The sequence below is a fragment of the Notothenia rossii genome, assembly GCF_949606895.1.
Source record: "Notothenia rossii genome assembly, chromosome: 6".
NCBI classification, from domain to species: Eukaryota; Metazoa; Chordata; class Actinopteri; order Perciformes; family Nototheniidae; genus Notothenia; species Notothenia rossii.
The window spans coordinates 74,649,837-74,672,868 of NC_136909.1; the positions used below are offsets into that span (position 1 = coordinate 74,649,837).

The 23,032-nt window shown below is 39.8% G+C and overlaps 2 long non-coding RNA genes across 2 annotated transcripts in view; one reads left to right on the forward strand and one right to left on the reverse strand.

The window, feature by feature from the left end:
• The window catches only part of LOC307044189, a 68,323-nt gene extending 55,959 nt beyond the window's left edge, over window positions 1-12,364 (forward strand). Inside the window, exon 3 of the long non-coding RNA XR_013809560.1 lies at window positions 12,272-12,364. This is a non-coding gene — a long non-coding RNA (uncharacterized lncRNA). The remainder of the gene's footprint in view (window positions 1-12,271) is intronic.
• A 2,092-nt stretch (window positions 12,365-14,456) lies between these two features.
• On the reverse strand, window positions 14,457-22,361 carry LOC307044187. The gene is made up of 5 exons (XR_013809559.1): window positions 21,984-22,361; window positions 21,256-21,311; window positions 20,262-20,371; window positions 18,160-18,287; window positions 14,457-14,559 (listed from the first exon to the last, which is right to left on the reverse strand). It is a non-coding gene; the product is annotated as an uncharacterized lncRNA (long non-coding RNA).
• Between the last annotated feature and the right edge of the window lie 671 nt (window positions 22,362-23,032).

Consider the following 23,032-nt stretch of genomic DNA (forward strand, 5'->3'; position numbering starts at 1 on the left):
AGTTACAAAAAAGAACACGCCTTCACTGTCTTCTCCTGCATATTAGCACTATCACTCACTCTGTCTTCTTTATCTCGCCGCTGACCAGGGTGGCCTGGTCCATAGGATTGCAAGACATGCTTCCAAGGAGGGAGCTGTGTGTTAGGTTACCTCCTATATGGGATATCATGTGTCCTTCATCTAATGCAAGCTATGGGCCCTTGATCAAAAGGAAACTAAAGAGTGGGGGGTCAAAAAGAGAGGAGGAGACGTTTCTGTGCCCTCAGAGCTCGGACATGAGGGGCAATACACCTGTCAAATGTGAAACAAGTGCACACATCTCTGTTTATAAATATGCATTTCTAGCTTTAAAGACTATGAGATATGCTGTGGGATGTTAAATCAAAATGCTCTAACTTCATTTTCAAGTGTTACATGTAGAGTTTTTTCAAGTAGCCCATCTCCGCTCCTTCAATGCCATTGATGGCAACATCCATAACCTGTCCTCTGATATTTCATTCCCATACGGGTGCCTTGAACCTAAGATGTAATCGATACACAGACACACAGGCCTCCTGTGTTATTACAAGGGGGACAATGTCTGCTCAGCTTCCCGTGCCGTTACACAGTTCAGGCTTCCAATTAACCTGAGCGGATCCCCATGCCAATCACACAGGGCTTCTATCGACAAGCCGCATGAAAAGAATAATGTTGTTAGGATGATGTAGCTCACGGTAGGAGGGCTGCTTCTCCCCCCTCCCACTGCTGACAGGGACCAGTGTTGTAGTCATTTATCACCTCCTCTCTGGTCACTGAGGGGCCAAACGGGGCTGCACGCCTCTCACACCCTCCCTCCGCTTCATCGGACCACCATCTGAATAAGTCTGATTACAATAATAACAAACCAGGGAATAAATCTGAAATTTGTGGGCGAGCAAGACCGCCCGGCTCTGCTTTCAAACATCCACAGCCAGTGCTACGTTGTTTCAAACATCCACAAATTCTCATCAGTATCTCGGACAAATGCATGTTGTCGGAAGGCCTATTGTAGATATGTAAATAACATGTTACCTTCTATTTTATTCTTTATCCTTTATTCCCTTTTGTACATCTCTTGCGTCACCTGTTTCCAACAATTACAGCTTTATGTTATAAACTCAATTTTCCTAAATCACTCTCCTCTCACAATTGTCAAATGACTGCAAATACAGTTAAGTGTTGAAGTTGAGTTGTCATGGTATTTTAGACAAATGAAGAGCAAAGACATCGTACAGGCATGATAACAATATAATCCAGAGGTTGTGAACATACCTGTTTATTTGTCAGCGGTGACACTTTTTATAAATCTTCTGTGAAAACAGATGTGCTGTAACTGTTGGACTGGGACGGGAGATCAATCCATTCATTTTTCTCACGTCTACTGAGAGACAACATACAAATTGAGACTGTATCTAAGTTACAATAGCAGCCAAGTGTGGCCTACTAGGATTTCAGGAGTGATTGAGAGTGTGTTTAGATGCTCAGGGCCAAACTCTAAAAGCACTGTTACATTGACAAGGCCGATGTAGAGGAAGAATGCTTCTCAAAATGTACTCCCCCTTTCTTGGGCATTGCTGCCACCGGCGACTTTGATATTGATTATTGTGAAACGAAAATCAGCTCAAGGAGCACGATCATTAAGACAAATGCAGTTCCACTCAATGCCAAACGCACAAAGACCTGACATTCACTGAGGCTTCTCAGAGTCACAGTTTAGGAGATACACAAGTCCTCTGTGAACTTTACCTTTATTGTGAAGTCCATACAGAACGATACGCTCATAAAAATAAGATATATAGTCTAATCAATTCTGTGCACTTGAGTATTTTTGTTGGATAAAAAAAACCTACTTACATTCCGGGACTTTTGAAGATTTCAGATCCTTTACTTAGATAAAATAACAATATTGCAATTCTCTATTCAAACTAGGAGTCCTGGGTTGATAATGTTTTACGAGCATAATGTACTTAAAGTATCAAACATGAAAGTACTCATAATACAGAAGAAGTATTCAGCTGGTACCTTAATGCCTGAGGACAAATCATTCCTGTCTGCTGTGGTTTAAAATGAGGACAACCTGAAGTGGACAGTGTTAGATTGCAGTGTAACCTCAGTACATCACCACATTATGAAGAAACACTATAATATATTACAATTTTAGGACACGTGTAAAATACACTAAATCAGATGTATATGATGTACGTTATTATGAACAGCGATATTTTCAAACTTGACTCATAAGTGTGATCAATTTCTCTTGTTTAGCACAGACATAGCTCTGACTTGAGGATGTCATTGCAGATTTAATGTGGCCCCATACCTTTAAAACTTTCCATTTGTTATGTTTGGTCATCCCATTAGTTGCCATTTATTATCATTAGTGTGATAGAAGCCTCTTCCTTGCAGAAGCATGAGGAAAAAAACTCTACATTTTCACATTAGACGGAGCTCCACTGGTGCGTCAGATTAATGTTCCTTTCACAAAAACAGAAAAGGTAGGTGGAACATCAACTTCAGGAGCCCCACAACTATTACATTATGCTGTCTGTTTATTTGCTTATTTCCTCGATGGTTCGCTAATTTCTGTCGTTTTTCTCATGATGTTTAGAATTATAGCTCGTCTTTGGTCTAAGTGCATTTTAAGAACCTGTTATTGATGCTTTGGTTGTTTGGTGATATTGTAGAGTAAACCTTCACTTAGGATACATTTAGCCATCGTTTGAGGAGCTCGTGGGTAACAACAATTTCATGCCCCAGATTTCAACAAAAAACACAATGTTGCATATGAAAAACAATTATTATTTGAGAGATTTGACTGATTTGGTCAAGAATTACAGAACGTTTAATATTCGCTATAATTTGGCCATTCACCAAACATTCCAGATTCAGTTCCTCCAAAGAGGAAGTATAAAGAAGAATTAAATTGAATGTCATAACACATTTTTTTAATATTTTGTAATCATGCCTGAACTGTATCCATCTTGTTGGAGAGGGCCGGTCTGGATATGTCCGCCCCAGGTTCATGTCCCTTTGCTGCCCAGTGTGAGTGATCAGTAACACGCCCCCCCCTCTGTCGCTGATTCGCTCTGTGTTACACCGTGATTAATGGTTTTCTTAATGTACTTGTGGCAGTAATAGAAGTCTCTCACGACTAACCTTGCATAAAAATGCAAATGAATAGAGACAAACTGCAGGAAAAAACACAATGGGCAGGGCTAAGCCTCCGAGCCTTGGGAAGTGGGTGTGCATATTTCTTTATTTCAGGGAGAACAACTTCAAATTGTAAATTAGCCGTTGTTGCGCTGGAATAATTAAAGATCGTAAGATTAATTCAGGGTTGAAGAGGAAGGCCACCGGAAACCAGAGAAACATGTTGGATCAAACAGTTGACCCAAAGTCTTTCTATTTGAACAACTTTTTTATTATATCCAAATGGGTTACCAGTTTATTTTAACTGTGCATATTAGGTTTATATAGGCAATGAACAATGAATTCATGTTTTAAGACCCTAAAATGTTGTAAACATATATAAAGGCATTTATTTATTTATACACAACTTTAACTAACTATATTTATTTATTTATATTTACGCACATTTAATCATTCTCAACAGTATAACCAAAATAATAATTTTATAATAAGATTAAATTAACTTTCATCATAATTATATTTAATACATTTATGAATTAGGTATTCCTTTATTATTTTACAAAATGTTATAATTCTAATGACAATGGAGCAAAACCAGGCGCTGAAAACTCTCCAATAAACAGAGGAAGTGGATCTTCAGGTTCTTTTGTCAAACTATTTTTAACTAATTCCAAGGTCAATCACTGATTTCAAAGATACATTTTGAAGTTAAAATGTTTTTGTCAGAGTATTTCATATAATAGTTGATATTGAGATTTGAACAACTAAGAATATGTTTTTAAAGGGTAGATTTCAAACCTTAAAGGTGGGGTAGGTAATTTTGGAGAAACCAGCTTGAGTGAGCTAGAATTTGAAAACACACAGCCGGAACAAATCTGCCACTTCCTTCCAGAGCCCCTCCTCCAACACACACGAACGCGCACATGACCAATGAGGGCACGAGATAAGTTTGTGCACAGATGGAAGGCTGACAGGCATGTAGGCCACCCAGTTATTTTAGCCGGGCCGGCTAAAATGATTGGACGTGCTTTTTACAGTACTACAGTACGAATTCCACAGATGACATTTTTTTATGGATTTTTTGTGAAAGCACTTAAAGATATTCATTGCTATCGGGATGTTAAGAGCATTCCATGGAATATAACAAAAAGTGTATCTCGAGCCAGTTTCTCAAACTTACCTGCCCCACCTTTAAGATCAAGTTTAACATACGGTAACATTATTTGTTTAAACATGTTTTTTACAACTGCTTTTACACATCTGAATAATGATGTACATGTTTAACAGTTATGAAATGCTTTACTGTATGTATACACTGGATTTGTAATCACTGTATATCATTTAAATATGTTTTATCTTTCATTTACGAAGATGCCTTTCAGGAGGAATTATAGATGTTAATCAATACAATAATAATACATAAAAGTGCACTCTGACTCCTTTATAGGGCATTACTCGTTATGAATACTAATTGTACAGTTATTTGCCTCAAATATATATAACTGCCGTACACTTTTACCTTTTTTTCCCTGGTAAGTCATTTAAATAAAATCCATGGCATCTACCTTTTTCCGAATGTGGATATAGCTACACTGGAGCAATTACATGGAATAATAATATTTCAGAAGTTTACTTGACTGCGTACATCATGATTGCTGAGGCAGTCTGTTCATCAGTAAGTTTTTTTCCCCCTCTTTTATCATCATAAATAATGTTGATTAATTAGCAAGTCAGAATCACTGAGGATAATCCATGTAGAATATATCACTGTCAGGAGAACTGTTGAATATTGCATTTGCACCAGGAGCGTTTTAATCACAGAAATCTTAACATATTAATTAGGACTCGGAAAAGAAACATAACAGTTGGAAGTAGAGACCTGAAAATAACTTTTGGACCTTAGATTTTGAATAACAACTGTTTTCCTCTCTTGAGTGCTTTTTCCTCAGCCATTGGTTGTCTCCTATTTGCGTCAGTTATTCCATCCGTGTATTAAAAACATAAACTTTACATCTGCTTTCAGTGCATCTCATTGATCAAATGATGATTTTAGTTTTGGGACAGAATCCCAAGACCAAAGCTCGCATGAATTGATATTAACATTAATAGTCTGTGTATTTATAACATGATACAGATCATTCAACTGCATTATAGGGTTATACAGGTTTCCCCAAACTTTTATAAACTCCTTAATGAGCCACTCTTTTGCACTTGCTGACATGTTACTTCACTACGATGAACATTGGCATTGCTGCTGCTGTAGGTACTTGTCAACAGCTGAAAATGGCCCCCAACAAATGATACAGTACTGTACCAATCTTTTTAGAAATGTAACTGTAAATTATTTAAGATGTATGCCTTTGGTGGAAATTAATTAGCACGGGGTGCCACCGACAGAACAGGGAAGTCTAAAAGCTTTGGGAGGCAGACTTATTTACGTTTTATGGGGGTGCTGGACAATAACTTAAATATAGAAAGTTGATGCTACAGAATGCAGTTTTTTTTTTTATATCTGTCAAGTACTTCAGAAACTCGCCACAACATTATTTGAATTTAGTTGCAGTTGTCAGTAATTATTTTATTTATTCTTTTCTTGAAGCTCCATTTCGATAAACTGATGTTAGTATTGTTCCCACCATTCTGTTGGGTGGGACCAACCATGTCATTAAAGCTTTTAGGTTACTCTAATAAATAAGTCTCATGAGCAGTTCTTTACACCTGAGTCTTGAAGGGCAGACCATCTATTTGTATTTATTTTGTTTTTTTTAGAAAGGGGCAGGTCATGTAAGATTGTATTCTTCTCCCTGCTCCTTTTCACTCAATGGTGTGTTTATAGAGGCACGTTTTGTTGGCAATTATTGTACATTTGGTTATGCGTACCGTACCATGAGCGGGAAAATAAAAATGAAATTAAAGTCTGCACTAGAATAAAAAAAAATAGTCCCAGTCTTCTAGGTGTAAACTGGTTAAGTCACAGTGAGGGGTTGTTTTGTAATAGGTCTGAGTTTAGTCATCTCTTCAGGCTCCAAAAAGCATGTTTTACTGCTTTATGAAGCCATGACACACTCATATCATCCTTTATGAAGCCAGCAACCAGCCTTCTAACACACAAGCCCATCAGAGCCAATCCCATCAGAAGGATGTGGGGCACAGATGAAATTGGGCTCTTTAACTCCCTGTACCGTAACATGCTAATGCAGGACAATGACTCGCTCATTGCCTGCTATTATATAGTGGAGGCCCAACATGAGGGCTGTGACAGAAAGGACTGTATGATACATGAAAATACAGACTGGGCCTCATAGAGTGAGAATCCAACTTTTACTGTCAAGTGTGGTGTTGTTGAGGAACATCCTTCAAAGTTGGAAATGAAGATTGATGTCTCATATTGCTGTTATTAATATATTGATGGTGCTGTCAAAAACATTACACATACATTGTTTTACTCCATATTGATACATTAGCCCAGGTAATTGATGAAAATCCAGTGAAACTCCTTAATTTATTTCCCCTTACGCTATCTGTCTACCATCTGTTCCACTTGGAGTTCCCCTGGGATGGTTTTGATTGGTTGAAGAAATCACTGCTGATGGGAGTCCTGGGTGCCCAGCAGTCCAGATTAGCCTCTATAAGAGCATCTTATTCTGTGCAGAAAATGTGTTTTTTACAATGAACATCTTGCGTTCAGAATTAAACAGTAATTAAACACTAATCAACATATTAAATGTAATTTTAACACTTTTAAAGTTTCAAAAAACATCAGTTTAAGTATTGGTATTATAAAATATAACACGTATGTAAGTGTTTTCTCAGAAATAACATTTGTTAACACATGTTGCCTCCATTTTAACAGTGTAACGGTTCAATAGAAATTCATAAACACACAATTCGTACCAAACAGTAAACATTTAGTAAACAATGTAAACTCTGTTTCTGTTTTTATTTAACATTTAAAAAATGTTATGAAAAATTGCAACACATAGAGGATTTTTTGTCATGACATTTAAATTCCAAATGTATGTCATTTCCATTAAATATAAATCATTTCAGCAAGATTAGTTTTCTACAATAATCTAAAATATGCTGACAAATATGCGCTGAACCTTTGTGGACCTTCAAAATCTGTTTTTGTCCATTAAACTCATCCTTAGATTGGTATAAGTATAATACAATGATCATTACTAAATTAGAATAGTCAACTTATCAAACCCATTTTATGCACAACATTACTTACCACAATAGTTGCAAGTACTTCTATTATTTCCATATGGTCAAGACAGAGTTGATTTTCTTGCTAAAAGTAGAAAAATAAAGTTAGTATACAAATAAGGGAAATAAAATAATTGCTGTAGATTTGGCTGTGAGTAGTTACGCTAACAAAAACATCTGCTGTGTGGAAAATGCTGTTAAAATAGAGCAAGACAAGAACACCATTTTTTTTTTAACACTAACCTATAAAGAAAACACAGTGGAGGACGTTGTGTCCTTCAGGGGTTACATTTCATGAGGCTGTGTTTCATGGTGAAGGTAGGAGTTAACCAGTCACCACTCATGATGTAACAGTCAGTTTAAGATTCATGGGGACAATCACAGAGTCATAAAACATCCCCATGACACTGTCTGAGTTCATTTAAGGAAAACAGATTAGACGCTATTAATATATCAGTTTTTGTTGACAGGGTTAAACCAAGAGATTTCCCTCAAACCAGAGTTAAATTAACCCTTCAAACTCTGATGATCCAAGCATTACAAAATATACATTAGATCTAAAATATGTATGCTTATGGGATGGGAGAAGCAGCAAAGAAGGATGGGGGGCATTTAATCTCTCCGTAATCATGAGGGTCGTTGATGTGAAATGAACTGTAGCCACTCTCCTTGACCAGTTCGCAGTGGTCAGCGGTCCACATCCAGGAGACTAGATTGGATTTATTGCTACTGGGCCAAAGGTAACAAATACATGCACTATGAAGGCAGAGATGGATGTCATTATCACTGGATGGATTTTGTGCCCATCATGAGGGGCAATCACATGGAATAGATTGATACTGCAAGCAATACTTTTATATTAGGCTTATATGTCTTAACTGGCAATTCACTAAACTAGAAGCGGTTGACTGAATGCAAAGTAAGACATCTTCTATAAGAAATACTGATTTTCTTCTATTTGTTTATGCATTTCTTACATTTCTCTCACTGTTTCACTGTGAATTTGATTATCTAAGAATCAGGTCAAACTCTAACTTTTGTTAATACTCTTAAAACCATTACCGGCCAGAGATTTCAGTCGGCTGAGGTGGAAATATCTTCATCTCATCAGCAGGGTCGGCCGGAGGTTCCTGGGATTCCTCGGAGAGATGAGATGAGGTTATGAGAGGTCATGTAGAACAGCTCGGTGTGACAGCAAATCAGAGGCCACCCCTCACAGGAGTCACGTGAAACAAGAGGAAACAAGGGGATCAAACACAAACACAAACCTCTGTGGGCAAACTCTGTCACCTCAGAGCTTTCTGCTGCACCGGTGACTTATGGCCACATTACATCGTCGAAGATAGAAAAATATTTCCACAATTGATGCTCACTAAACACTTTAATGTGAAACTGCTTGGTTTGTTTTTTTAGGAATTATTCTAAATTGCCTTCACAGGCTGTCTTTATTGTGATTTTGTATGAGGAAAATAAAGAAAGCCTACATATATATTTTAAAGTGTTTGGTAATAGATTTTTAATGTTCATTTGTCTATGCCCCGAAGGCTTGGAACTTTGACATTTGAAATAATTGTTGTTCGAAGGATCATCACCAGGGGAGGGTTGTGAATAGTGTAGGGACGATTTGAGTAAATGACTGTGTCAGCCTGTTTATTTGTAACATGATTGCCTCGGGCGCTGCCGCAGGACAGCTATTAGAGGCTCTGGCCATAAAGAGATAGGAAGAAAAGCCCAGCGATCACCCAAAAGTTAGCACTTAATGTGACAACTTATCAGACAAAAGCTCCCCACAGAGAATGTGAAAATGAGAGCGAAAGAGGGAGGGAGGACATCATTGCCTTAAGACAGAATTGTCGGGTAATATAATAGTACAACAAAGAAGAAGAAACTGTATTATAATCACAATTATCTGAAGTGGCTCTAGTGTCAAAGATCACATGTCTATTCAGAGTCCCAAGCATCGTCCCGTATGTTTTAGCATATTGCACAAAGCTGTCCAATCCATGTTGGCCTGAGGGGGACGCAGGGAGCAGAGGCCTGTATTTAATTAGTTGACACTAATACCTCTCGCCTGTGGCTCGACCTGAAGTCTTTTTACTGCCCTGTGTAAGAGCTGCTAAAAAAAAAATCCCAGTGGGCCTGAGAGGATGCATGTCAATCTCAAGATATAAACACAATCGAAAGAAAATTGAAAGAAATACAGGCTAGGACAAAAACAAAAGTAAGTAAGTGAAGATGTGTGTTTTGAAGACAGGTGTTGAATATTTGTCGCTGTATAATTAAAATAAATTATCTCATCTTTTAATGTAATCAGCTATTTTTAGTTACAGAGAAAGAGGGAAAGCATATTTTATCACCCTCTAAATGATCTAGATAATTATCTTTAGAACCTGAGGTTACAATTACTGAATATAAAAATCATGATCTGTCTAAAATGGAGGAAAAGGAACACTTAAAACGATATACTGCTATAATGTGTGTTAAAAGATGCTAACTTCCCTGCAGCTAATTTCAACACATAAGTTAAGTATTAAAGATACATTAACGCCTTGTTCTTCTTCTCCTCCAACAAAATAGTATGTAGATTAAGAATTCTGTGTCCCTGCAACAATCAAAACCATTAAAAAAAAACACTGAAAGACACAGCTAAGTTCAGAAAAGTGGCCCCAGCATCCCAGGTCTCCACGGCGACTGCGGCCCGCCTGAAGAATGCTTGTAATCTCTTTGGCAGGGACGGATCCTGCGGCTCAGGCCGGCTGTGGAGTGGACAGTCCCATTGTCGCCTCAAACCTCAAAGGAGGAGAGGAAGACAGGAGCGCAGGCAGGAGGCAGAAAACAGAAGACTGGGAGGAAAGGGGCTCTGGAGTTAAATATAGTGCAGGGGTGGATGGATTAACGGCGTGGAGTTGACGGTAAGGAGCAGGTAGCATCCCACTTTAATCCTCCTCATAAAACTCAACTTTCCTTTAATCCTTGATGTCCGGGGAATCAATCTGCCTACTTCAGTTATGTATCCTAATAATATTTAGTTTATTGTTTTAAAATGACATGAGGGCGAGTTGGATTTTTTTGTATTTATTTATGAGGAAACTACTTAGCATGTTGCTGTTCACTTTAAACATTAATAAGGTGTTTTGATAGTGAGAGGATGTGACTGCCTTTTCAGTCATTCCCCAGTGGATGATAATATGGAGAGGAAAAGTTTTAGTACAGAGATATATTGTGTGTGTGTGTGTGTGTGTGTGTGTGTGTGTGTGTGTGTGTGTGTGTGTGTGTGTGTGTGTGTGTGTGTGTGTGTGTGTGTGTGTGTGTGTGTGTGTGTGTGTGTGTGTGTGTGTGTGTGTGTGTGTGTGTGTGTGTGTGTGTGTGTGTGTGTGTGTGTGTGTGTGTGTGTGTGTGTGTGTGTGTGTGTGTGTGTGTGTGTGTGTGTGTGTGTGTGTTTGGAGGAGGCTGAGGGGGAGGGACCAAGGTTTTTTATTATGCTAAATCAGGGCCAGTTAGCAGAGGGGGTGGAGCAGAAGGCCAGACAAAGACAGAAGAGGATGCTGCCCCTGGCATTTAAATGGGCAAGAGGGTGAGGAATCGAGAAAAGAAGCTAAAACGACGAGAGAAGAAGAAGAAAAAAGAAAACAAGAGCGAGAATAAGCAGTGAGTTTCTCCAGCATGGCAGACACTTTTTTCTGGCTGCTCAAACAGATGCTGAGGCAGATGGTGGTGAATTAACAGAAGATGGGAGAAGAAGAAATGAGAAAGCCCAAAACGGGCCCATGGAGGGCAGACATTAAAACATTGTGTGTGTTTGTGTAGACACTTAAGTGTGTGTGTGTGTGTGTGTGTGTGTGTGTGTGTGTGTGTGTGTGTGTGTGTGTGTGTGTGTGTGTGTGTGTGTGTGTGTGTGTGTGTGTGTGTGTGTGTGTGTGTGTGTGTGTGTGTGTGTGTGTGTGTGTGTGTGTGTGTGTGTGTGTGAGAGAGAGAGAGAGAGAGAGAGAGAGAGAGAGAGTGCACAGGTCCAGGGGAGAGGCTGTTAAACAGTATCTCAGCTGGGAGGACTAAAGAGGATGGGTGGAGGATTCCCAGTCAGAGATAGAGCTCGCGATAATAATCACAGGCGTGAAATTACAATGCTGATATTTGTTGCACCCCAGGGTGTGGTGTGGTGGGGCTACCGGAGCTCAGAGGGCCCACATATCACCAGAGGCCTGCGCTGGCTGACGGTCATCAATGATCAGAAGAGCGGCCCCTCACACACACCTCTGAACACTGTAGATCCTAATCGCTCAGTGGAGACACTAGACCTGCAGTTAATACAGAAAAGCACAGGGATGAGTGGGAAAATACTTCAACGTTAGTATGATTAAAACAAGTTTTCTTTTTTTTATAACATTTAGAATAAAATTTTTTCGATTGTATTGAATACAATTTGAACATTAAGATAGATTTGCAAACTACTGCTACACATTTATCTCTATGTGAATCTATTTAATTCCACAGAGCCAATTTGGGCTCAAAATGTTTAACTTTTTCTATGAATGAAATAACACATTTAAAGGGAGCCTCTATGGGTCTTTTGGGAGGCAGAAATCACAGATACAGTTGTTTGAGTTGGTGAAGAAAAATAAGTGTGCGTTTTGTACACTCATATACAGTAGAGTCGACAATATACAATATTGAAGTAAAGTGTTTTAATTTTCTGTATTCTACTAGAGTAAGACAGTGCAGTATGTTCAAATGTAAACATTTTGGATTGTAAAAAATTCCAATTTGAAATGTTGGACAAAATCCTAAAGACATACAATTCAAACTGTTGTTATTGTATTTTCTGTATGCTGTGCTTTCCTCTGATAATGACAGAATTGTGTGTAACAAGCAGCATGTTCATCATCTTGTTTGACAGTGAAATCAGAAGCAGGAAGGTGGCTGGACGTATGCAGCATGAATATCAACATGAATATCCTCTTGGCCAGGAGCCAAGCTCTGACAAGATATGACACCACATTTTCTTCCATCCACTCAGTGAAGGGGGGAGAGAGAAGCTCATTTTCATGTCCATCATCTCCTGCTCTTGCCACGGCCTCTGTGAAAGCCAACTCTGCCCCCCAAATTTCTGGGGTGAAAGTGGAAAGTAGATGTGTTGTCAGGGCAAAACTGATAATGGTAGTGGGACACCGACAGATCCCAATTGCCCTGCTTTCAGCCCCTGCCACCCCGAGCTCCCCAACACTAAAGGGCCCACTGACAGATGGGACGGGGCATTGTGGGACAAAGTGCTGAGTTGGCATAAAAAGCCCAACAAAAGGCCTTTTTCTTGGCATCTAAAGCCCTGCACAAATGATTTACTGTTGTGTTCATTACTGTCTGCATTGTCCCTTGCATTCATCACAAGGGCATGTAACCCAAAAACAACTTAAAAATGTTGAAAACTTTTTTAATTGCAATATTTATATTCTTAAGAACTAAACTTGGAAACCGTTTACTGATAAGTTTCAAAGTTCATGAGTCCTCGTTGATGAGTCATGGCTTTCGACTCCCTTTAGGACCCTTTTTGTTGAATATGCTTCTGATTGACTGCTTATCAGCGTTGGGATACATTCAAAGCTACATTCCAAACTGAGTCTGGGACCAGAGCCAGTTGAGCACAGAACCTCTTCTCTTCCCTAATGTGTTTATTTTCAGCCATTTGTAAAGTAGCCGGGTTCCTTAAATGCACGGTGGTTATCACTTCACAGGCCCATTTCATTCAGGTAATCTTCACCTCTCAGCAGAGGGAGAGATAACTCTGGGGATCTATCACCAGAAGGAGCAAAAAGTGAGGGTCATTATAATGTCATCACAAGTTATCCTGCCGGCCCCGATGTCCCAGAGAGTGAATATTGTCCTCTGTAGAGCAGACAGAGGACATGAAAGCAAGAGAAGAGGGACAGTTATAGAAAGAGAACAGGACACGTTGACAGACAGGAAGTGAGAGGAGGAAAATATTTGGAAATAATAACATATTACACCAACACACCTATGCAGAACCATGTAGCAGCATTGTAACATAATGTATAAGCTGCCTGTTATATTTATACCAGAGGGAATAGGCTGGTAAGGATGCACTTTATCTTCAGACATGAAAACAGCCCTTCTGCGCGACACAATCCCAGCAGGGGCTGGTGGGAAATTGCTGTTTTTACATTTCTGTATTATTTTCCCATAAGGAATATGGATAACAAATGAAATATTCAGCCCCATTGTCTGATTTATTCCTTTTATTATCCACAAATATCAGCCCGGCAGTCAAAGGATGCCTCGGCTCATTCAGGGGGCTCTTCCCACTTGGGGCCTGACAGCCTATCAAGTCTCCTCGCATAAACAGGTCAGGATCGTGTGAGCGCTCCAATATGTTATACTTTAAGGTTTCCACCATGCACGATCACTAAACAGAAATAGAAAATTACCGAGGAAACATTCCCAGAGGTGCTCTGTGGGCCCTTCTGATAAAAAAAAATAAAAAAACTACACACATATCACTTGAAATAAACATTTAAATAAATGACATTAAATCCACATAAGAGCCACAGACACTTAAATAATGGGATGCAAAACGTTACTTTCAAACATGTGGTTTCTAGGCAGAGGTGTGTGACCCCCCCCTGCAGTAAAAGCCCCCGTGTTGTCGTGATGTCTGTTTGCAAAGCAGGAGACAGATGCCTAGTTACGGCGCAGTCGTAACACAATGAGCCTCATCAGATATTAGTAATTGACCATTAATGAACTGCCTATGATAGCCCACTAAGGAATACACACAAGGACCCTGGGGATCGTAGGGCGGCGGGGGGAAAGGGCCTCATGGCATTAACATACTCCCAAGGCTACAAGAGGCTTTTAAATGGGCAATCAATAAAGAGCATTAGTTCATCATGCCCTCTGAGGGACCCTGGAGGTGTCTGTTGTGTTGAAAGGCAGCCCAAAAAGGGGAAAGTGTGCAGTCAAGAGCCCTATTCTTTGGGAATGATGAATGTGAGAAATCCAACATGAGCTAAATGTGTTGTCCATGGATGTAATGTCTTATCATCTTATTGATCTGAGAACAAATTCCCAGCGGTGTTGTCTTTCATGGTGGTGAAAATAAATATATATATACTTGCCAAAACTGAAGCTCTTCATCTGGGTTGCACTTCCCAAAAGCCCCGTGGTACTTTGCTACGGGGGCAAGACAATATCAACACTTTTTAACTGCTTCTGTAAAACCAGGACAAGGGCATCACACATATCACGTGACATTTACTGTACATATCCCATTAGATAGCTATGAATAAAGCTAGACCTACACTGCACCGAGCTGTTTTATTCTTAATTTTCTCATCTGTGTTATATTGCACAATGAAATGGATATCATTACATAGAATAGCACTATCGTACAAATACCATGCTGTGTCCTTGAAGGCGGCATAATAAATGGTTCATCACTTGCAACCAAATGGCAAGACAGAATTTATGGCTACTGATCTCTCTCATCATCAGAGCAAAGTACTCTGTAAAAATTTCATTGTAACTTCCTGGGAAATAAATAAATGTGCCCCCTGACCTTGAGGGGAAAAAAAAACCTTCAACCCATCCATCTAGGCGGGGGGTGACTACATCATCCCCCCCTCTCTTTCAATCACCTCAATACATCTTACCTTCTTTGGCACTGTGTCCATACATATTAGGTTAAATATTTTGTATTATATACTAAAAATACTGTTTACTTTAATACTTTTTTATGCATGCTTCTACATGTAACATTAAGCTGCCTTTGGCTCTTTTTCTGCTGTAACAAAATGTACATTTCCCATCTGTGGGACTAATAAAGGTATTCTGATTCTGATTCTGAAAGATAGGTGTCCCACCTTCAATTGTCTATACCCCGACCCCTTGAGATTTGTGCAGCGTCTCTTTCTGCTGTCACTGTTGAGACCCCAGCCCTCCGAAGAGTAACGATAGAAAGAAAGAGGAGTGAGATTACAGAAAATAGCAGATCAGGGGGAGGGAAAGAAAAAGTGTGAGGGGTGGAGGCGAGGAATGACAGGAGACTAATATGCAGAAAGTCTCAGTTTAAATCAAGATAAAAGACAGAAATAGAAAAAGAATAGAGGGAACAAACCCCTGGATGGTGGCTCTCACATAGCGGAGGTGAGTCTGCCCACGCACACTCACATTGCTGCCTGATAATCTGGACTGCCATAAAATTAGAATAGCAAATACCCCACTGACAGAGATGCATGTCCTCCCTCCCTTGTGCCACCATAAAAAAACTCCTGCCGGTCCTCTCCGAACGCCACGAACTTCAATTTAAATTTACAGCGCCGCGAAAGGAGAAGTGATATGCATTCAAAGATTTTAATAACCTATTAAGTTATGACTTCAATTTCATTTTATGAATATTTTCCTTGGGGAGCGCTGCCATCACAAAAGAAAGACAGACATTTAAAAAAGATAAATAGTGCCATTAATCTATAACATTTCTTTCCCATTATTCTCCAAAATGAGAAGTTATTTTTGCCCAGATTGTCATATAATTAGCTCCTTATACTTGACTCACAAGCCAGAAAATGACCATGTTCGAGAAATTTGAAGTCTGTCATTTGGCGGAGAATAAAATCATCATCTGTCTTAATATATTGTCTACTTGACAAGCAGAATGTGAGGTTGATTAAGCTTCAGTAGCTTTATTAATAACAACCACTGGATCAGAGGGAGATAAGTTCTCTACGTTTCAGAGCGACTCGCTGTGAGATGGAGTTGCTGCAGAGGTCAGTAAGTCTGCTTTTGTTTTGAAAAGATCCCTGTGCTATAAATTCTCACACGTCGTTTATAACCTAACATTGTGCTTTACTTCATAAACTGGTTTTAAGCCTCAAAACTATTAAACAACTCATCACAACTCCACTTTGTAGAGGGTGAATGTGGGAGTGCAGCAGGGTATAATAGCTTTAATCTGTCTGTTGTTTGTCTCATGGGCATTAAACACCATCTTGATATGAGTGAGACTACAGTGCACACAGGAGGGGGTCCTCATAATATTTAATAGGTCATCAAAGGGAATGGGGGGTAGACTGCTGACATTTGCCTGGATAGTTAGGAGAAACCCCAGGAGTTGTCATATGACTCATTACCAGAGCACAGTCGACTTGACAGTCGGTTGCATCATCGTTCAAAGAGGCTGTCTGGCAGGAGAATCATAATCCAACACTTATAACTGTTCAAGTCGCAATGGCCCCATTAACTAGCATGATATTTTGATTCTTGTTTCCACCCTGAAAATAGAGACTAATCAGTTAATAAAACTCTATTACTGCCACCGTGGATGAGATAGTGGCTGCCATTAGTGTGAAAACCCTTTGAGTACAGCCATGCCTGCCACAGATATAGATAGATGATGTATTGTTGCAACACTAACAAACTCCTCGCCTACTAACTCTGGCCTAAGATTTAAAAATGGAGACTTCAGCCCAAAGGAGATGAAGGGACATCATTTGGAGTTGCGAACATTTCCGCGGGACTACAGGAATCAGATGTCAGGTGAGTAAAAGGTCATGTAACCTCCAGTTTATTTTTATACTTTAATATCTTTTTGAAGTAAATATAAAGAGAAAAACAAAGCTGCTGTCTTTTTGAAATACAACTTCTTAGTTACGGTAAGTAGTTGTAGTTCTGTCAAAGTTTAAAATGAGGGTTGCATTTGACTTAATTCAAAAATATAGGTGACAGCCCTGTCAAGTTTATGTTAGCTATTTTGTGATGCAACAATCAATTTTGGTTTGAATAGATTAAGATTTTATTTAGGGATTTTGTTAATATTTCCTTGGTTGAGTTCACACAAATCCACAATTATTTTGAATGGTAGAATCCAACACAAGGGATTCGTTTTTGTACCAATAGCTATGCATGTTCCTATAACATCAGGTTCCTCATATCACAAGGCCTCAATCCAATCCTGGCTATCATCATTTTGGGCTGTAGTGTTCTTTAATCACCACAACAAACATTAAATCCAGTTTGTTAGCTTTTGAACAGTTGCATTTTGGAGCGTTACACGAAACCTACAGAAAGCAAACAAAACATTTCAAAAGAAAGTCAGCTGTCAGATCTGTGACCCCTCAAACTTTGGACCGCCCCGCACAGAGCAACACCGCAGCACTCACATACCCCTCGCACATTGATTCCCCTCCCGAGGGCCCAAACCAATTTCTCTTATTTTCAGACACTCTCCCTGCCTGAACCTGCAGTGGCCATCAAAGACATTCATCCATCCGCCCAGGATGACTATGAGTGATCTAGCCACCAAACGATCAATTTGTATCCCTCTCTCTTTCTCCTTCTTTCTCCTTCTCTCTCTGTTGTTTTCCCTTCTCTTTCCCTCTTTGTCTCCTTCACTTCATTCTCTGGCTATTTTGTTGATGTGCTGAATATGATGAAAAAGTGAGAGTGCAGATGTCTCTGACACGGTGGCATGTGAGAGTAACAATGCAATCACTATTTGACCTTGGAGAACAACTAATTCACATGTTCATCTATCTATATTTTTGACACGTGTAACTTTTCAATTCAGTTGAAAGCCTACAAATCATTCATGCAAACATACAATAATAAGTCTTGACTTGCAGGATTTGATTTTGCAGGCCATCAATACCAAGGATCTATAGACAAAAATGCCCTTAAAACTACACCGTAATATATTTTGGTTTGGCTTCCGTGCCACTTTGTTCAGTTATATGTGTCTCCTTCATTCATTAAGCTGTAATTGGACGTGATTCTCACCCAAGAATGCAGAATCCTCAGATTCCTCCAAGGCATGCAAGGTGATGATGACAGTGTTAGAAAGAGCTGTTAATCCATCTTGTAATTGCAGCAAACAGACGGCAGGCTTGATGGTGTCTGTGAAGAGGCTGGAGAGAAACATTTGTCACCAGACGTGAACAATAGGAGGCATATTATGGTATTTCGGTGCATCTGAGAAAAAAGCTTTTGTGTGTATTTGTGGCGGTGTGCAGTGTTAAATCAAAGTCAAAGGCGGGATTGTATACAAGTGATGCTCATTTTAGCACGATATGGCTGTGCATGTATGTTGATGCTAATGTTGTTTGTGTGTGCATGGTGGGGTGTGTGTATGTGTGTGTGGTGGGGGTTCTTTTTCCTTGCTATTCACAGACAATTTGTAAGGCCGGCTGTTGAAGCCAGGCCAAAGCCGTGGAACAGCTGGAGCCCCTCCATGATTGATAAACGTGGCGGCGAGAACTTCATCTCCCCCTGAATGAAGACAAAGGCCCACAATGCTCAGCCAGTGTGTTACGCCTGCCTGTCGTTAAGTGCGGAGTGCGGACCTGCCCCGGTCCTCAGCTGGGGGAGTCGAGGTGCCAAGAGGGAGGTCGGGACCCAAACTAATTACCATTTTATGACAAAACGGTTCTTTTGTCGTCATTATATAATTGATTTACCTTTCAGGGGGAGATCATTATGAAGTGGCTCTGGGAGGGTGGGATGAAAGAGGGCTGAAGGGGATTAGCTTCAGTTGTACATGCTCTCAATGTTATAAAGGTGGGCACAAGCATATGTGTTTCCAAATATGAATACAATCATTTGAGAGTTTGAGAGATGTTATGTTATGTTAGGTGAAGGATATATATTGTTAACAAAAATCATATAGAATATTTTTAAGTATTTGTGTCAGTTATTAAAAACAAAACAATTGTGAATAAATCATAATGGGAGATTAATTAATATTGAAACAGTAATCACTGACCCCATGAGTGGACATGTGCTTTGATCAGCTAGGTGCATCCACCAAGAAAATGACGGTCAAATTAGCATCACTTGCGCATGATTACATATCACCATGTTGTATTGATCCCAGCAGATATCACTACATTTCCCAGAGACATGCAGGATTTAACAGAGACACGTTCAAAGGTCCGTTGCCTCAGAGTCGTAAACTTTTGCTTAGTTTGTGACCCATGCAGGAGCAGGTCAGTGAGTCAAATCAGGACCAGATTTGTCAAAGTCACCATGTGGGGATAATCGTTACACTTGGCTTTGATGAATCCCACACAAGGATCTGTTTCCTGTGACTACACATTGTGCTGGAAATATGTGTGGTGGCATTTGGATTTTCCGGTTGTAGTCTTCTTTGCAGCTAAAGCTAGCCGGCTTTGCTGATATTCCTGCACAGAAACCGTAACTCATACATCTATTCAATGCATTATTTGCTTGTGTGTATAAACCCCTGGCTGCAAGCATTTCCGTCTGTGTAAAACAAATGATGTTTTGTGAACGTGCCCCCAACTTTCATTGTTTGACTCTGAGAGCAATGTATCCTGGGTACATCCATCCTTGACCTATTTAATGGCTGGGTTCTGTTGAAGACCCGCCGCACAAATTGAAAAGTTTTCAGTCACTAAGTGAAATCTATGGCTCTGCCTCCGGTCCAGACAAATTGGGGATTGTTCTATTTTAATTCCAAACTCAATTTCAGACATCCTCCACGCTGCGACAAAGTGGATTTCTGGCCCATCCATTGTGCCGTGCTTGTCGACATTTCAGCTGCCAGGACACACGATGAATGAGTGAATATTGATGAACACAAAAGATGTACCAGGGCCATTTTTTCCTGTTATTGTTGACGTGGAGGTGGGGAAAAGAGGAGAGGCACCCTTTGGAGCCCTCCTGGGATTGAGGAACCCCTCTCCATATTCAGAATATTCCCTGTGAAGTTCAGAAAGAGATATCAATCTCACTTTGAGGCTCTGGGCCTTCATTTGTTTGTGAGAGATGCGGAGCGCTGCTCAGATGACTGTGCCAATTCTTCAAATCCCACTTACAGTAGGAGTTCACACACACTAAAACACACACACACGCATACACACCATGCACAGCAAAGCATCTGCCACTTTCCTCAGCCTGTGTGTCCCGGGCGTCAGTGTCTTCAGCGCTGGAGTCTGCACTGTGCCACTCGGAGGTCTTGATTGAGGAAGCTCTGTTGGCAGCTGAGAGTTAGCAATACAAAATACACCATGGCTGTTTGAGCAGAAGCAACATAGTCTATATTGGATAAATGGGTTCGTTTTTCTTTGTCAAATGTTGTGCAAGAAAAGGCATGTGTGTGTGGAAGAAAGTGGTGATATGGTTATGTAAAATAATTTCATATTGCTTAGCTGGATGATTTTTTCCCCAATGTTAGACACAGATTTGGGATTTTTATGTGTTTATAAATAAAATCACACTTGATCTCTCAACAACAGTACACCTGGATAGAGTATTTTTCTAACTTAGATAAAAAATAAAGGTTAGGAGACTCACGTTTTAAGGCACTGACCACGTAATCGCAATTCATTGTACATATTTGTTGCAGAATACCTCTTCTCACACCCCATTTCCTGTAATCTTAATATTTCTCGATATCAAAATAAAGGCATAAAGCTAAGAACGTAAAATAAACTACATAGAAGAAATGGGCCAAAATCATATGCAAATTAGTATAACAAAAAACTATAATGAATGCCATTGAAAATACAGTGGAAATATCTACTGTACATCCTTCCAGCATAAATATTCAGGGTCTTCATCATTAAAATTGAAGTCATGTCTCACCGTTTTTCAAACCATGTTTAGCCTTGCTGCCTATTTGTATAAGATGGAGGAGGTGCTTGCCCTTATTTGGAGCGGTCTGATAATCATGATCAGAGGTAAGAGAGCAATTTGAGGGAAACACGTGTTAGATTGCTACAGTGGAACATTACACTTGTGCTCTGCATGTAGATGTAAGGTTCTTAGCTGCTGACAGTGCAGCAAGCAGGGCCAATAATGACTCTAAGAAGTGAAATAATTACATGCATCCCCACAAATACAGCCATTCCTCACCTCACTGAACATCCGCTCTCTCTCTCTCATGGTGTGATGTGTCCTCATGTAGCTCACTGCAACAAATAGAATCATGTTATTAGTTACTTATTGCCCGGTAATGTTGAGTATATCACATCATATATATACTTTGATTTTCTCAAAATCCCACTCTCTTCTTTCTGCCTCGGTCTCTATTTGACCATGTTTCCACCTCTCTTCCAAAGACACCAGTGTGGCAGTCGTCTAAACCTGGCTGTGATTTGGTTTTAGCAAGGCAATGGGCCATGCAGGCCTTTTTTCCCCACAGTGGGCTTCTGAGCGGAGTCTTTGCCCTCACACGCGTTCACTTGGGCCTGCTTTACCCACACTATTGATTGCAGGTGATGTTCTGGACTCAGTCCAGCTGACCTCGAAGGGGAGTCAGATACATCATTGTCCGAAGAGGAACCTCTGGAGACAGGACAGAAGCTGCACACGTGTTAAACAGTCTGACTTTGTCCAGCTGCTGAATCTGTCAACAAATGCTTTGGACACGTGTTTGGGCTGCTTAACATGGACCAGTAATTTCAATAGTGAAACAGAAATTATTTTAGAAGCTCCACAGACAACAAACACCCATGATTCAGCTGCCGTGTTTCTTGAATGGCACCACATGGCACTGTTTCCTTCTGCTTGCTAATTAGAAATCTTAATATGTAATAATTTTAACATTGGGTCTAATTTGTGTATCTTTGTTTCTTACACACCTCACAGCAATTGATGGATATCCAATGAGACGCAGAGCCCCTGCCAAAAGGAGTAGTTCTGCAGCTTGTGACACATCGTTGAGGCTGGGGGGGAAGTACGCCTTAAATTAATTAACATCGGACCTCTTGTAGCTGCTCACTTCTGTAAACAAACATTTTAATATGCAGTAATTAATTAAATCTGCCAAGCTTCTCTGCTCCTCCCATAGATCTCCCTTCCTTCTTACTTTCCCCATCTTGTTAAAGTGTTTATTATCTGCTGCGTGAGATGAGGAGTAAATTCAGAACTTTGCCCAGCGCCATCTCTCCAACACACAGATTTCTACATTTCTAACTGCGATCAGATGTGTAATATTGTCATGCTCGTTTCCCATTCCTGCCCAGATGACTACATCACATGTAGGGTGAAAGATATAAGCAGAAAATGTTACTTGGCACTTGTGAGGAATGGACCAATAAATCGTACATCGCACCAGTCCTGCCCTCTCTAATAGCTTCTGGGTTCTGGCTGTGAGAGAACAAAAAAGGTACCAAAGCCTCTTGGGCTACTCTGACCGACTGCAATGAATAATGTTTGGTCTGACAGACAGTCAAAAATGTGTGTTTGACATCCAATATACTGTACTTGTCCACTATGAGTGTGTGTCTTATTTTATGGTCCAATAAGATGTTTTCATGAGATACATTGTATTTCTCTTGTGTTTCTTTATGTACTTGAAGATTAAGCGTTCAACCTTTGAATGATGCTAAGCGTTGATATACTGTATAAGCAGTTGAATTAACTTTACTGCAAATATAATCTCCTCGAGTAGATAAATAAAATCAGATCAATGTTAATGTGTATGGTAATTCTAAAAATAAACAAACAGACATTTACTGGAATTTCTAGGCTGACTACATTAGAATACAACTGTGCCAAATATCAATGGATTAAGATGTATTTGGAGAGATTTCTTATTCAAGATGAATACATTAAAACACTTCACTAAATCCCTCAAATTATCTACAGTGGATAGTTTTGCATTTATCAGACATGGGGTGAAAAAAAT